The sequence below is a fragment of the Sus scrofa genome, chromosome 1, assembly GCF_054392235.1.
Source record: "Sus scrofa isolate SSC_HxYL_T2T_F1_AM1 chromosome 1, Sscrofa_HxYL_maternal_Yorkshire_Landrace_v2.0, whole genome shotgun sequence".
NCBI lineage: Eukaryota > Metazoa > Chordata > Mammalia > Artiodactyla > Suidae > Sus > Sus scrofa.
In genome coordinates, this window is record NC_139383.1 from 134674973 (window position 1) to 134691455 (window position 16483).

The 16483-nt window shown below is 35.5% G+C and overlaps 1 pseudogene; it reads left to right on the plus strand.

The window, feature by feature from the left end:
• LOC100157010 (elongation factor 1-alpha 1-like) overlaps positions 1-15746 on the plus strand; it is a 37757-nt pseudogene extending 22011 nt beyond the window's left edge.
• The last annotated feature ends 737 nt before the right edge of the window (positions 15747-16483 follow it).

The following is a 16483-nucleotide window of genomic DNA, read 5'->3' on the forward strand; positions in this document are numbered from 1 at the left end:
TTTTATTTTTAATGGTTGTACCCGTGGCATATGGAAATTCCTAGGCCAGGAACTTCTGAGCCACAGCTGTGACCTATGTCACAGCTGTGGCAACATCAAATCCTTAACCTGCTGCACTGGGCCAGGGATTGAACTTGCACTTCCTTCCACAGCATCCTGAGCTGCTGCAGTTGGATTCCTAACCTACTGCCACACAGCAAGAACTCCCAAAAATCACTTTCTTGATGTCATCTCTCTTTTAAAAATCTCCAGTTGCTCTCCAATGCCTGCTTGTTGAATCAGTAAGAACAATTATTATCATTAATTACTCTCCAGTGACTCTGATTCAAACAAGCAAGGAAGCGGGGGCGGGGGGGTATAGAAGTGGGTTTGGTCCATCACAGGCACCTTGAGGTATCACTACATCACTCACATATTAACTGTCTTCTAAAAGTAATTGGTCAAACAAGAAGAAAAGAGAATGGAAGGGAGAAGGAAGAAGAGTAGGGAAGGGAAGGAAAGGAAGGGGAATGGGAAGAAGAAAGGAGTGACAGAGAGAGATTGGATGAGAGGGGGAAACTCATCTATGGATAAGACATAATTGCCTTTTTTCCAGATTGCTTTCTTCCTTTCAACATCTGGATTTCTCTTTCTGTGTAAGGCCAGCTTTTAATGAAAAACAGGTTTGTTTTAAGTCAAGAAAAAAAAAAAAAAAAGCTCATGAAACTTAAGAAAAAACACATGATTTGCCTTGATTTTTATGCTTTTCTGGAAGATATTAAACCAAGATAGCTCTCTGTGTTCCAATTTTCCAGTTTAGACAGGAGAAGTAGAAAACTATTTTTGTGGCTTTCTCTCATAAAAGTCAGAACACCCTGTTATATTCGAACCCCACATGGCTCAGATGTGGTGCTTAACATTTTTTTTCCCTCTTCTTTTAAGAATTTCTTCTACCACCTTTGCTTATGTGTTGATTAGTATGTCAAAGAGAATATTGAGATTGAGAAATGGAAGTCTGTGTTTAAGGTGCTTTATTGGCACAAGACGTAGAAAGTAAACAACTTTAAAACCAGCGAGCAAACTTTCTCAATTAATCTATGCTTTTGAGAGTGAATGCAGAGGCATAACTGAGAGAATGAGATTAATGATCAAAGTATCCTTCAACCAAAAATAATTTTGTTTTAAAGAGAAAGAAATAACAAGTAATAGCTGCTGCTAATTTGAATATTGAGCTTGGTTCTTTAAGTCACCCTGTAGAAAATCCATTGGGAAGTAGACCCTAATGTGAAGGAGTTGAGTTAAGGTCTTTTAATTAAATTTAAAGATTTTCTTACCCATGGGAAAGGGCATAATTAGCTGTTTTCTAATGCATTTGACCTGAAGATGCTTGAATCAGCAGATAATTGAATGTATTAAGAGAAGTAGCAAATTCCAATTATGAGACTTAGTTGTTGGAGTAGGGGAAAAATGAGTTATTCACCACTTATTCAAGACTGTTCATACAAATGTAGAAGGGATAGGAACAGGCGACTACCAGCTGTCTCAGGTGCAGGACCGTACATCTTCACATGGTGGCTCTTAGGAGAACTGGGCAGCTCAGGACTTGAGTCTTTTTTGTTACTCCCACACAAGATCTCCATCTGAATGCCAAATAAATTACTGCCGAAAATAGAGTGAAGTACTCAGAGCAGTAGAATGTACCAGCTGGACTGATGCCTGCATCACAGATTAACTCTGATATATTGAGCTTTGGTACATTTCTGTGATGTATCTGGGGGCACATATATCCAAATCTAAAGGCTAACAAGCTGTGCTCAGATGGAATTCTACTGAATAAAATACTTGAGTCATATGGTGCTTACACATATCTGAGTAAGGCATGGTCTCCTTTTAAAGTAAAATGTCTCATGAACTCCAAATCCGAAATTATATTTTATCATAATATTACTTTAATATCAATGCATCTGAAACCTATGAATTTAAATATATACCCTTATGTTTATTAATTCTTATGTAATTTAAAATTCAAAATAATTTGTAAAATAAATACAAATAATAAATGGAAAAAACTAAAATTAACAAAATTTAACATGATGGATGATACTCTTTTGCTGAAAATGAATCTCCACTCAAAACCCAGACTCTGATTATGTTGTTTTTCATTCCTAAACTACTGTGTGCCTTGTGGTGATTCAGTTGTCTATCATTCTTCTTTATTTGAACTAAAGCAGCATTGACCTTCCTACTATATGCCATGAAGTCATTCAATTTGCATTTGCATTACTATATCAATTCAGTATTAAGTCAACTTTTTTTTCCTCTTTCTTATTGGTTCTGGGTAATTTATGTAGAAATATCATTCTGAATAAAAAAACAAACAAACATAGACTTAGATGCTGAATATACTGTGTGGTATTTTTTATTATTTACTCTCTCAGCAAATATGGGAAATGTTATCTCACTCCTCATCCTTTTATACATTCATTCATTCATTCAACAGATAATGTTTGTTATGTCTTAATGACTAGAGATGATGATGATGATAAATGATGAGAATGATGAAAATGATGATGATAATGAGGAGGAGGAGGATTAAAACTGCCACAATTACTAGACAAGAAAATAAAAAACTCACCTCACACCAGCCAGAATGGCCATCATCAAAAAGTCTACAAACAATAAGTGTTAGAGAGGGTGTGGAGAAAAAGGAACCCTATTACACTGTTGGTGGGATTGTAAATTGGTGCAACCACTGTGGAAAGCAGTATGGAGATTCCTCAGAAAACTAAACATAGAACTACCATTTGACCCAGCAATCCCACTCCTGGGCATCTATCCAGAGAAAACCTCAACTCGCAAAGACACATGTACTCCAATGTTCATTGCAGCACTATTTACAATAGCCAAAACATGGAAACAAGCTAAATGTCCATCGACAGAGGAGTGGATCCAGAAGATGTGGTACATATACACAATGGAATATTACTCAGCCATCAAAAAGAACGAAATACCAGCATTTTTAGCAACATGGATGGACCTAGAAACTATCATGCTAAGTGAAGTCAGCCATACAATGAGACACCAACATCAAATGCTTTCACTGACATGTGGAATCTGAAAAAAGGACAGACGGAACTTCTTTGCAAAACAGATGCTGACTCACAGACAATGAAAAACTTATGGTCTCCAGAGGAGACAGTTTGAGGGGTGGGGGGATGTGCTTGGGCTGTGGGATGGAAATCCTGTGAAATCAGATTGTTATGATCATTATACAACTACAGATGTGATAAATTCATTTGAGTAATAAAAAAATGAAAAAAAAGGAAAATAAAAAACTTAAATATTCATCAATAAATATATCCAAAGAATTGCAATTTTCAGCTATGTTAAAGTCATTAGAGAAGTGCATGTATAGGGTCAAGAAAATATGAAAGTAGAAGAACATATCAATTGGAATGGGAAATAGGGCTCAAAACTAAAAAACAATTAAAACAACAATGATGATGATGATGATGATGATAGTGTTACACATACTGTTGAGTGTCTATCAGGTACCAGTCACTAGTTAGTTTTTTTTGTATTTAACCTTCACCGCAACACACTGACATAGTTATTATTGTCATCATTACATAGATAAGACAATAGATACCCAAACGTACACAGCTAGTAGTGATAGGGCTAGGATTTTAACACAGGCAGAATAGTTCCAAAATGTGAGTGCTTAACTATATCTCTACATAAAATGGTATTTGAATGAAACATTTTTAATAATTAACAAATATGAATTGAACACATATAATATATTGAGTGGCCTTGAATGCCAATTTAAGTAGTTCTCATAATAATATATTCTATGACACAATGTTTAATAAATTATATCCCATATGCATGTATATATTATAAAGCATATAATCATAATATATAAATTTAATAATAGTGTCATATTTAATTGTATGTGTCAACTTGACTAGGCCACAGGGTACCCAGATATTGGGTCAAGCATTATTTTGAGTGTTTCTGGGAGCTGAAGAACAAACTGGAATCTTGAAAGGCATCTAGTTTTCCCATAAGGATATTCGCTGAGTTCCGGTGTTAAGTGGGAGTCTGGTTGGCTGGGCCAAATTTTCTAAAAGGGAGAATGAAATCTGCTGCAGTTCCTTTGTGCTTTGCTTTTCTGAAAAACCCACTTTAAACTCTATCTTAAAAAAATTTGCTGTATTTGAAGGTTTGTTAAGCAGGAAGCTAAAAATCTTGGCTGGAGATCTCTGAAAAGCAGACTTGCATTATTGACAGTCTTCAAGACAGAAGAAAAATTAGTGAAAGCCTCTTAATACATATCCCATATGTCTACCTAGAGATGAGGGTAAACAAGAGTTATACTGTCTTTTTAAACCTGAAAACTTGCACTGACCCAACTGATTTTTTTGTTTAATTCAAATTGTCTGCTTCTTATCCTATCTGTTGATCATAGGAAAGGGGAGGCTCTCACTGGCATAATATAACATCATGGGGATCCCCTAAAGCTCTCTAGTACATAATGTCCAGCATATAATTTTTAAAAATTATAAATGAGAAGATACAAGAAAATATCATAGAAAAATAGAGGAAACAATATCAACAACAATATAAGCAGTTTCACACATGATCTGGATACTGGTATTAACACACAAGGACTCTAAGATGGCTCTGATTCATATATTCAGAAAAAAAGACAAATCACATGAAATAAATGGAAAGTTTGAGAGTTTTAACATAAAATTGGCACCTATAAAATAATCACATGGATATTTTAGAAATTAAAAATTAAAAAATATATAGAGAAAGTAAGAACCATATTAGATGGGTTTATCAGAGGTTGGAGACAGCAGGATTAGTATAATGGAAAATATTGGACAAGTAAAATAAAAACATGGGAACACATGAGAAAATGGGAACATCTCAAAGGCACTTATAGTTGGAATTCCAGAAGGAGAGAAGTGAGGGAGTGAAGCAAGAACAATATTTGAAGAGACAGTGACCAAATACTTTCTAAAACTAAAATATTTGGTAGAAGACCTCAACCCAAAGAATTCCAATGAGGTAAGACTCAATTCAAAAGAGGAAAAACACAAAGAAAAACACATCTAGATACATCATAGTAACACTGCAGAATATCAAGGACAAAAAGGAATGCTAAAAAGTGACAGGAATTAAAAAATATGTATTACCATTAAAATAGTAATTATAAGACTGGCAAGAGAATTCTCAACAGAACTGAAACAAGCCAGAAACAATAGAGTAGCACTTCTAATCACTGAAAGAAAATGACTGATAACCTAAAAATTCTATATGCAATAAAAATGTCTTTCAAAAAATGAAGTTAAAATAAAGTAATTTTCATACGAAAGTCAGTGTGGCTTTTTTGTTTTTCGTTTTTTTTTTTTTTTTTTTTTTTTTTTGGTTTTTTGGTTTGTTTTTGTTTTTGCTTGAAGATCTATACTAAAAGAAAATCCAAAGTGAGTTCTTCAGACAAATGGAAATTCACTCTAGTTAAAACCTAGACAAGGAAAAGAGAAAGAAAAAAATATTATTGGGTCATTTTCAAGGAATATTGACTATATAAAATCATAATTATAATGTCTTTTGCAGTTATAATACATGTTGACTAAAATACTAAACAAAAATTACTCAAAAGGCAAGAGACAGGAGTTCTCATCATGGCTCAGCAGTAAGGAACCCCATTAAGATCTATGAGGACAGGAGTTCCCATCGTGGCGCAGTGGTTAACGAATCCGACTAGGAACCATGAGGTTGCGGGTTCGGTCCCTGCCCTTGCTCAGTGGGTTAACGATCCGGCGTTGCTGTGAGCTGTGGTGTAGGTTGCAGACACGGCTCGGATCCCACATTGCTGTGGCTCTGGCGTAGGCTAGTGGCTACAGCTCCGATTAGACCCCTAGCCTGGGAACCTCCATATGCCGTGGGAGTGGCCCAAGAAATAGCAAAAAAAAAAGGTCTATGAGGACACGGGTTCAATCCCCAGCCTCTCTCAGTGGGTTAGGGATCTTGCATTGCCATGAACTGTGGGGTAGGTGGCAGAAGAGGATCAGATCTTGCGTTGCTGTGGCTGTGGTGTAGGCCAGCAGCCATAGCTCCAATTGGACTCCTAGCCTGGGAACTTCCTTATGCCACAGTGTGGCCCTAAAAAAGACAAACAAACAAAAAACAACAACAACAACAAAAAGGCAAGAGAGAAAAGAATAAATGGAACTTAAAGGGATAAAAGTAATAGTTTACATTAGACTTTAATAAGTCTAGAATGAATTATTATATCTTGGCATCTTGTATATCTGCTAAAATGATATAAACTTAGTTTTTCAACAGAAGCGAAAATGCTGCTACCAGTCATTTCCTAATTTTATTACAGTTGAGCAAGTAAGAATGGCAATAAGCATAAATGCCCAATGAGATACTTATTGGGCCTCAGCTTATTAGTTGTATGTTCAATTGTACCCAAAAAGAATAAAATTTTAAAAGATGAGAAAGTTTCAGTATACATAATTGGAAATTATCTTTTATAATATATTTAGTACTCTGGGAAGAAGACCACATATCATCTTTTCAACATAAAAATTATCTTTCAAATACTCAACTTCCATATGCATATTCAAGGATTCATAAAGAAAACAGAGTACTGCTAGTAGTTAGGATCCCAAATCATGGTGAAAATAATAAAAATTATGAAACTTCAGAAAAGGGAATATGCTATGCTAGAATTATCAGAGAAATCTTTAAGAAATAGGTGGAATCTAAAGTAGGTCCTAATTATTATATTTAGAATGGATAAGCAACAAGTTCCTACTGTATAGCACAGGGAACTATATCCAGGCTCTCTGAATAAACCATATTGCACAGTTAAATGTTTAAAAGAGTATTAAAAAAATGTAGAAGCCCTGAAGTGTCAGTATTTGGAAACCCTCAAAATTTTGAGGGTTAATTATCCAACTTCAGAGATAAAACTAGAATAATAATAATAATTACTATTATTATTGCTATCTTTTTAGGGCCTCACCTGCACCATATGGAAGTTCTCAGGCTAGGAGTCAAATTGGAGCTACAGTTGCCAGCCTACACCACAGCCACAGCAATGCAGGATCCAAGCTGCATCTGCAGCCTACACCACAGCTCATGGCAACACTGGATCCCTAACTCACTGAGCAAGACCAGGGATAGAACCTGTGTCCTCATGGATGCTAGTCAAATTCGTTTCTGCTGAGCCATGATGGGATTATTTTAAGCAGTGATTTTGAATGTTGACAATTAATAAGAAAGTATAAAATGGTGCTTAGATGTCTGTATTTTCTCTAGCCTTGTACTTAGAACACTCTTCATTATTGATTGGTTCACACTTATAATTCGTTGTTCTAACATGCAGCTTTTGGTTGTATTTATAAAAAGTGTAAAGGAGAGGAAGTGTGAGTTCTAACACCAGTCTCAATTAACCTTGGCTATAACTGTTTCCATTCTTTGGCCTGTGATGTTACTATACATATATTTCTATATACCTAGTGATAATTTATCTATACTGCAGACAGTTCATGGAAAGAGGGAAAAGTAATTATATTTATTTACTTGGAAAGCCCCAAACTCTGAGGAAATATCAGTTGTCCTTAGTAAAACAACAAATGATATGGCTGGATGTCTAGCACAATAAGTCAATAGGTGATTACCCAATACCCCCAGGGCTCATAGGACTATGGGAGATAAATCAAGAGGTGAGATATATGTTGCTGAATTGGATCCTCTGGGGAACATGCAACAACTCTAGCTTAATTATGCAGTGAGACTCGGAGTGGCAGCTATGGAATAACTAGCACTTCCATTTTCAAAACTTGGCTGTCTCAAACTTTTTCTGATCCTAAATGTCTGAGAGTATCTATGAAAATGTTTAACATATTTTAAACACAGAGTAACTTTACAAATACTTGATAATTTTAACTAAATTATAAACTTCAGATATACTTTGTAACTCCATGGAAACAGTTTTGCTCCTGAAACAAATCCTCTGTGGCTCTGAATCCAAAATTATGTCTGGTTTTGTTTTAGATCTCATCTGAATTTTTAAAAATCACTTTCATCAAGTCTGAAGTAAAATAATTAATGAAATGTACACAAACAGTATTCTCTGAGGCATTGCTAACCAACCACCAATGACAGCACACAAAATGCTTTTTAGAAGTGGCATGACAGCACATCATTCTAAATTTGGTTACTCCCAGAGAGTCTAAAGGAACATTATCAAAAGATATGGCTGGATGATTATGTAGCCTCAAGTAACTGAATAATTAAGCTATGATTTAACCCAATAATGCCACTGTCCTAATTTACTATAGATTGTGCAATTTTCCTACCTGCATGGAAGATCTAAGGTATGTTTAAGACAGTTTTCTTTCAAGCATATTGTCCCAGACCTGGAAGCCAAATTCCCCCCAAATTCAGTACTTATTTTAATAAGGTGAATCCAATATACTGACATCTTCCATTTTAAAAATTTCATAATAAAACATCAATGATAAGCACATATGATAAACTACAAGACAGCAAAGTATTAATGCCAAGGGAAAATTATTACAATAAATTATGATTCTTTCTTATATTGATACTCATGCTTCTATTTTGTTAGCCTTGTACATTACTGAATGATTGTTATATTGCAATTATGTTAACCCTAAATGTCCTGAATATTCTTAAATAATTGGCACTTGGAATTCAATCAGGGTTGATACTGGGGTATCAAACACAGTGTTACCAGAGAAATGGGGCTTACATGCCAGGGGAGCCAACAGTAAAACTAAGTTCATATTGAATCAATGAGCAACTTCTACAAATGTTTTGTTGCTCCCGCCCAAGCCTAGGATTGTCCCAAAAGTCTGCATTGAAGTGTTGAGGAAACGCACTTGTCAAGAGTACAGAGATGTGCTCAAGAGGAGTTCAGCATTTGAAAAGACCAGCTCTGTCAGTTATCCCCCAGTTTCAGCTGATCCCATCCTCACTCCTTATCCTGATTTGCTTTATTGCCCCATCCTTAGGTGAGAATAGCAAAAGGCTATAACTGCATGACAGAAACAAAATGATTCATGTTTGAAGAAATATTCATAAACCCTGCTTCCTTCTTGCCTTCAATTGGGAAAGATCCTGGAATTGCCTAATTGACATTTCCTTCTTTTCTGATTTTTATCACAGAGGTTAAAGAATATTAAAGAGCATATTAAGAATGGGAGAGATAGGAGAGGCTTTGGAAAGACTGAGCACTTTGAGAGATGTAGATGGAGAGGAGCTGGGTGTGGAGAAGGGCTGCATTGGAATTGAAAGTCTCTTTCATGTTCTGCCAGAAAAGAAGCAGAAAATGACTGCTGGAACTGTATTAAATTACTTAAGGTTTCTTGACTGTGCTTTCTGTTGAATGTGACACCTCACCAGGTCTGGAATTTTCAGGCATAACCCACAATATTAGCAGAACAATGGGCTAACAAAGGTAGCAGAAAGGCCTGAACACACAGCAGAGCAACAACCACAGGATTGGATAGAGCCTATGAGGACTCTAAAAGAAATAGATTGGTTGAAGAATGGAACAAACATAACCAAGAAAAATTCAAGATGATGGCTAGTATTCAGAAATTAATCAGTTTTAAATTCACAATGGGACAGTAATTATACAATATTTTTACTAAAATGTGTGCATTTTTCATACTTAGCATATTTCTGTAATGATGATGTACCTTAAAATAATACATAGTTTAATGTGTATCATTTCTTATTTTCCATGAAAATCTGTTATTAAACCAAAAGAGAATCATAATCTACTCTAAGCTCCATGAATGTAAGAGAAACATATCTATATTTTACCATTATTTTGATTTTTAGTAACTATTCATCCAGCACAATCTGTTGTACACTGCTATGCATAAAGCTGTGACACGATAAGTGCTCAATTCACAATTATTGCATGATCAGTAATATCTTAAAGGTGAAGTAAGTGATCATATAAAAAATACCTACTTTTTCCTAGAAGTTGTTAGTTTTAGTATATGCAATAGAGGTTGATCTGTTACAAATACTCCTGCATTTAATCCACCCAATATCCCTACATTAGAGATAGTCTTATGTTAGTTTTACAGATGAGGAAACTGACTTTCTGAGAAATTTGGGAAAAATTCTGAACTAGGAAAGAGAGCGGCTTTCAAACCTGTACCTAGGTGACTCAAAAGCACAAGACCTAAGCACCAGATCTTAGCACTATGCTATGCTGTCTGAAAAGAAGAATTTAGTAGACAGTGAAAAGTTGATGGAGGAAAGAAAAGGAAGCAGAGTCCAAGAACAGGGTCTGAGCGGAGAGGTTATGGCTGAGCCACAGAGCAAAGAGAAAAGATATAGATTATGCAACAGACTGCAACTACCTTGGGTTAAATTCCAGACAGAGTGGTCCCCTGACAATTAACAAAATCAGCATTTTCCTCACCATACTTCTATCCATATAGCACTCTATTCTAGATTCTTCAGGAAGAATGTATAATACCACTACCTTGTTTCAGATCTGTGTAACCTACCGGCTTGAACTTATTACAGAATGTAATTTAAGGCATCAACTTTCCAAATAGTGAATTATTGATTCGGTGACCAAAAGAAGTTCCCAAAAGTGTAAATTGTTATACTGGAGTAAAGCAGAATAATTTTTTTTCTAAATCAGTGTAACTCACGACATACATATCTTGTGTGTATATTATGTGAGCTCAAAGTGTAATGCTGCAGTCACAGATGCTGTCTACTTAATGCTAGTCAGTCCCCACTAATGCACAACACAGAATAACAGAGAAGCACAGAATAACATAGAAGGCAATGGCCTATGTTCGATAGCCTCCAAACCAATTATAAAAGACTGAACAGGACAGAGTGGGGCTCAGCATTGGGAGGCTTGCTTTTCATGGACAGATGGTTTCCTTATCATTATTTGTGGTAGCAGCTAAAACGTTTGTGACTAGGAGGCAGATATCACTTCTTGTCTATATGCAATACAATTCTGTTCATTTCATGGGGCCTCTCATGGTAAACTATGAACTTTCTTTCTCCTGGCTACAATGAGTCCTAGGGTTGATGATAAATTGTAGCTGTCTCCTAGGCTATTGTATCGTCTCAATGACCAAAGCAAATCCATACTCATGTAAATGTGCATTTTCCTTGGTGGAAGCTGAAATTAGTTACACACAGTTAATCATACCATAGTCTTGCCTATACAGCCTGAAACTGATATTAAGCCTGTCCTTAGCCTGCTCCAAACTCAATAACCCCAATGAACTCAATGTTTCATAGTCAATCCACTAATCATTTTTTTAACTCTCACTTCCTCTGGACCCTATTCAAACTCTTTATTTCTTAAATCAATAATAGGATTAAAATGAATCTCAAACACAATAGCAATTAAGAGTAAAACTAAGTGAACTATATTGGGAAAATCACTTCATATTTCCAATACCTGGCTTTGAGAGCTTGATTTGAACTGGTGAGCATGTGTTATTGACTTATTACCTTGTAATCTAGGCTTTCTTCAACTATGTTTATAGAATCTGACTGAAGGAATCACACCAACTAATATTCCAGTTCTACTACCTTTCTCCAAAATAGTGTTCTGTTTTTTTTTTCTTCTTGAGTGAGTTATACTGAACATGTAAATTGAAATATCAATAATTTATTAAATTTCCAAGGAAATATATATTTTAATTTCTGTAGGATTGCAGTCTAAGTTTTATTATCCACATTAAAGTGTTTATATATATAACATGTATTCCTTATTTTTATATGTATGCATATATGTGTAAAATATTATAATCCATAAAAAACTTCTAAAAATAGCCAATGATCATAGGATCATGGAATCTTAGAGGTAGAAGAGCATTTTGTCAGATTCTGTTCCTTCAGAGGCACCAGGCTAGTTACCTTGGTTTTCAAAAAGTGTGAAAGAATAAGTAGAATGAAATCTGTAATGCTCACAGAGGCCATGAGGGGAAGAGAGGATTGTGCATGTCTCCACAAGATGGAACATGAACTTCGAACAGGGTCACAATATCTTTGAAGAATGCTTACACACCAGACTCTCTCATAGTAATGGCCTTAGCAACCAATCACATATAGACTAGAATGGTTCCAATCTACCAACATCAATCATAATTCTTTCAAAATAACTTATATGAGGTTCCTCCTTTTTCCTTATAAAACTCTTTAGTTTTCAGCTCATCTAGAAGTACATTTGGGTTGCTACTCAAATCTGTGTCTCCTGAATTGCAATTCCTAAAAACCCAAATAAATGGAGTTTTGTTTTCTTTTTTGCCTTATGGCACCATCTTATTTCTTGGTCAACAAAAGGAAGATGGTAATCCTTGAATCTTTGAATTTTCCATCAAGCCCACCTCCAAGAATGTGAATTCTAGTGAGCTTAACTATAATAAGGAAATAATTAAAAATGTAAAGATTAGTCAAAAGATGCATCAATATAGTCATCACAGAACTTATGACAGAGGAAATAATTATAAATTCCCCAGCTAAAATTTCCAACTCTAAGAGTATGATTAAATGCTTATACTGGAGTTGGCCATTTTTAAAACTTAATTAATTGGGGTAAATTCTCCATATTTAATCTTAGTGTAGTTTTTTTTTTTTTTTGTAACATTTGCTCTCCAAACATGTGTGCCATGTAAACCATCACTAAATCTTAGCCAAAAAGAAAAGACTTATATTAACATCCACATTGTTGGACACATAGATTCAGGCAAGTCTACCACTACTGGCTATGTGATCTACGAGTGTGGGATTGACCAAAAAAAAACATTGAAAAATTTGAGAAAGAGGTTGCTGAGATGGAAAAGGCCTCTTTCAAATATGTATGGGTCTTGGAAAAACTGAAAGTTGAATGTGAGCTTGGTATCACCATTGACAATTCCATGTGAAAATATGAGACCAGTAAGTATTATATGACTATAATGATGCTATAGGATACAGAGACTTGAGCAAAAAACATGATTATAGGTACATCTCATACTGACTCTCCTGTACTGATGGTAGTGTTGGTGAATTTGAAGCAGGTATCTCCAATAATGGACAGACTCATGAACATACCCTTCTGGCTTACTTTCTGGTTGTGAAACAACTAATTGTTGGTATTAACAAAATAGATTCCACTGAGATACTCCTCAACCATAGAGATAATAATGAAGTCAGTACCTACTTTAAAAAAATGGGCTACAACCCAAATGGGTAGAATTTGTGCAAATTTCTCATTGGAATGAAAGAAATATGCTGGAACCAAGTGCAAATATGCCTTGGTTCACAGTATCGAAAATCACCGGTTAAGATGGTAATGACAAGGAAACCAAGCTGCTCAAATCTTTGGATTACATCCTGCCACCAATTCTCACTGACAGGTCTTTGGGTTTGTTCTTCTAGGATGTCTGCAAAATTGGTGATTATTGGTACTGTTCCTGGGGGTTGAGTGGAGACTGGTGCTGTCAAACATGCCTGGTGGTTGCCTTTGCTCCAGTCAACACTACAACTGGAGTAAATCCTGTTCAAATACACTGTGAAGTTTTGAATGAGGCTCTTCTTGGGGAAAATGTGGATTTCAGTGTCAAGAATGTGTCTGTCAAGGATGTCCATCATGGCATCGAGGCTGGTGATAGTGAAAATGACCCACCAAGGGAAGCAGCTGGCTTCACTGATCAGGTGATTACCCTGAACCACCCAGGCCAAATCAGCGCTGGATATAAACCTGTGCTGGATTGTCATGCAACTCACATTGTTTGCAAGTTTGCTGAGCTGAGGAAGAAGGTTGACCACCATTCTGGTAAGGAGCTGAAAAAATGGCCTAAAATTCTTGAAATTTGGTTGTTGCCGTGATTTCTATGGTGTTTAGAAAGCCTATGTGTTGAGAGCTCCCTGGCTATCCTGTTTCTCTCAACTGGCCATTTAAGCTTAATAGTAAAATTCTGCTTAATGATAACCCAATGTAAAACCTTCAGAGAAAAGGGGATTTTTAAAAATAAGTATTTTTAATAGAAACAGTTTGACCAGAAGTCTGTCACAGAATTTTGAGATCCTTCAAAATGAGGTTTAATTGGGGAAACAAAAAAAATGCAGAAATATACTGATAAGATCACCCCCCCAGTCAAAAGAAAATAAAGATATGTAGATACATGGGTAAATACATACACATATAGAAAAATGACTGAAGGTAATTATAGCAGTAAGTATCTCTTGATAGCCACAGATGGTTTGGGGTTTTTGTCTAAAATTCTGTTTTCCAACTTTTAAAACAATTTATGTGCATTATGTCTCTCATTTGAAATTAAGCTACTTTAATTTTAGAATTTTGTGAATCCATGAAATTATTAGTCTTTTTTTTTTAATTCCTTAGCCTGACTGCTCTTAAACTAAGGTATTTAATTTCATAGCTAATCTGAGTCACTAGTTAAAAGCAATAAAAAGCATCCTCCACACACAAAATTGATATTTCTTCATGGATGACATCAAATAAATGCCTTTCCCACAAAAAAAAAAAGACAAAAAGGTACTTGGGAAATCTTGGAAATGAGAGGAAAGTGAGCTGGTTTAGAGTTTGAAGAGGCTGGACCTAAAACAGGAAGTCCAAGGAAACTTCTTCACAATCCTGATTTGTTTAAAGTAAAGGTACATGAAAATCATGGGGATTACAGTGAAGAAACCTGAAAAGCACTGCCTCAGTCAGGTGATCAAGATAAACATCAACAGGGATAAGTCATGTTGATAGCATGTCCTCTTTATATAACGTGCTGAAAGTGGTAGTTTACCTCCTTGGACTTTTCCTCCCCAAACCTAAAATGTTTTCTTCAGTCCAATCATGAAGAAAACATCATACAAATCCCAATTGAAAGACATTTTTTTTTCAAAATACCTGACAAGTACACTTCAAAACTGTTAAAGTCATTGACAACAAGTAAAGTCTAAGAAACTATCATAATCAAGAGCAGCCTAAAGCGAAATGATGGCTAAATGCAATGTGATATCCTGGATGGGGTCTGAGCACAGAGAAAGTACATTAAGTTTTTTAAAAGAAAGGGAATTTGGGAAGTCCCCATTGTGGCTCAGCAGTAACAAACCCAACTAGTATCCATAAGGATGCAGGTTTGATCCCTGGCCTCGCTTACTGGGTTCAGGATCCAGTGTTGCTGTGAGCTGTGGTTGGATCCCACATTGCTATGGCTGTGATGGGCAGCTGCAGCTCTAATTTAGCCCTTAGCCTAGGAAATTCCATATGCTGAAGGTGTGGCCCTTAAAAAAAATGGAATTTGAATATAGTATGGATTTTAGTTAATAATGTAATTAATGTATCAATATTGGTTCATTATGTAAAATATGTACCATAATAAAGCAAGATATTAACAATAGGGAAAACTAGGTGTGGGCTATATTTAAGTCTTTATTCTATCTTCACAACTTTGTAAATCCAAATCTACCCTAAAATGAAAAGTTGACAAAAATTATACACACGCACAAGAACTTTGCAAGAATAGTGTTTTTAGCTGCTGCTGACACCACTGACACCACTCCTTGACTACAAGATCTTGAAACAAGGATACTAGTTTATTCATCTTTGTATTTCCTATAACTACTTAAGCCATGCCTTTTATCCAATCACTACAGGATAAATGTGTATGAAATTGAAAGAGAAGAGGATCCAAAGTCCAGGGCCCAGCTGAGTACACGGTAAGAAAATAAAAGTTTTTATTAAGCTGTGCTTTTCCCACTCCCAGCAATTATTGAAGAATTTAATATTATTTTGAAAGAAAGACCCATAATGGTGGACTGCAACTGGAAAAAAAAAAGTGAACACAGGTTAGCAACCATAGCACTCATAGCAACATGTAACAGGAATCTCTGAGAACCTTAGGCATCTTAGTTACCTTAAATATCACTGCTTAAAACTTGAAAGTCACAACAGGGAGAACGTAATAAGGGAAATAGCATATAAGACATGCATTTTGAAGGTTGTCCTGGGAATTAGATAAGAAAAATATATGCAAAAGCCTTTCAAAAATCACCTCACAATCAAATAGCAGTTCTTAAATTTCATAGGTGTGGAGCACTTGAATGTCATAGTGTTCCTTGGAGGGCGCAGTGAATACTGATGTTTTGAATTGCATTGGAGGAACCATGTTAATGACAATATACAATATACAAAATATACAATGTAATGTAGCATTAGATCACAAGTGTAAGTACATGCAATGCACATGACTATTAAACTCAGCTCCGTAATCCTTCATGATTTTTTCCATTATTATTCTTTTGTTGCTTTGCATGATTCTATTTCCCGTATCTGCTGGTTAATTGTATTTTTCCCACTGAACAATAAGCTAACATGTATTGCTAATTCTTGTATCTTCAGAACATAATAGGATTTTTGCATGAATAATAGATATTCATTTATTCAACATACTTCTGG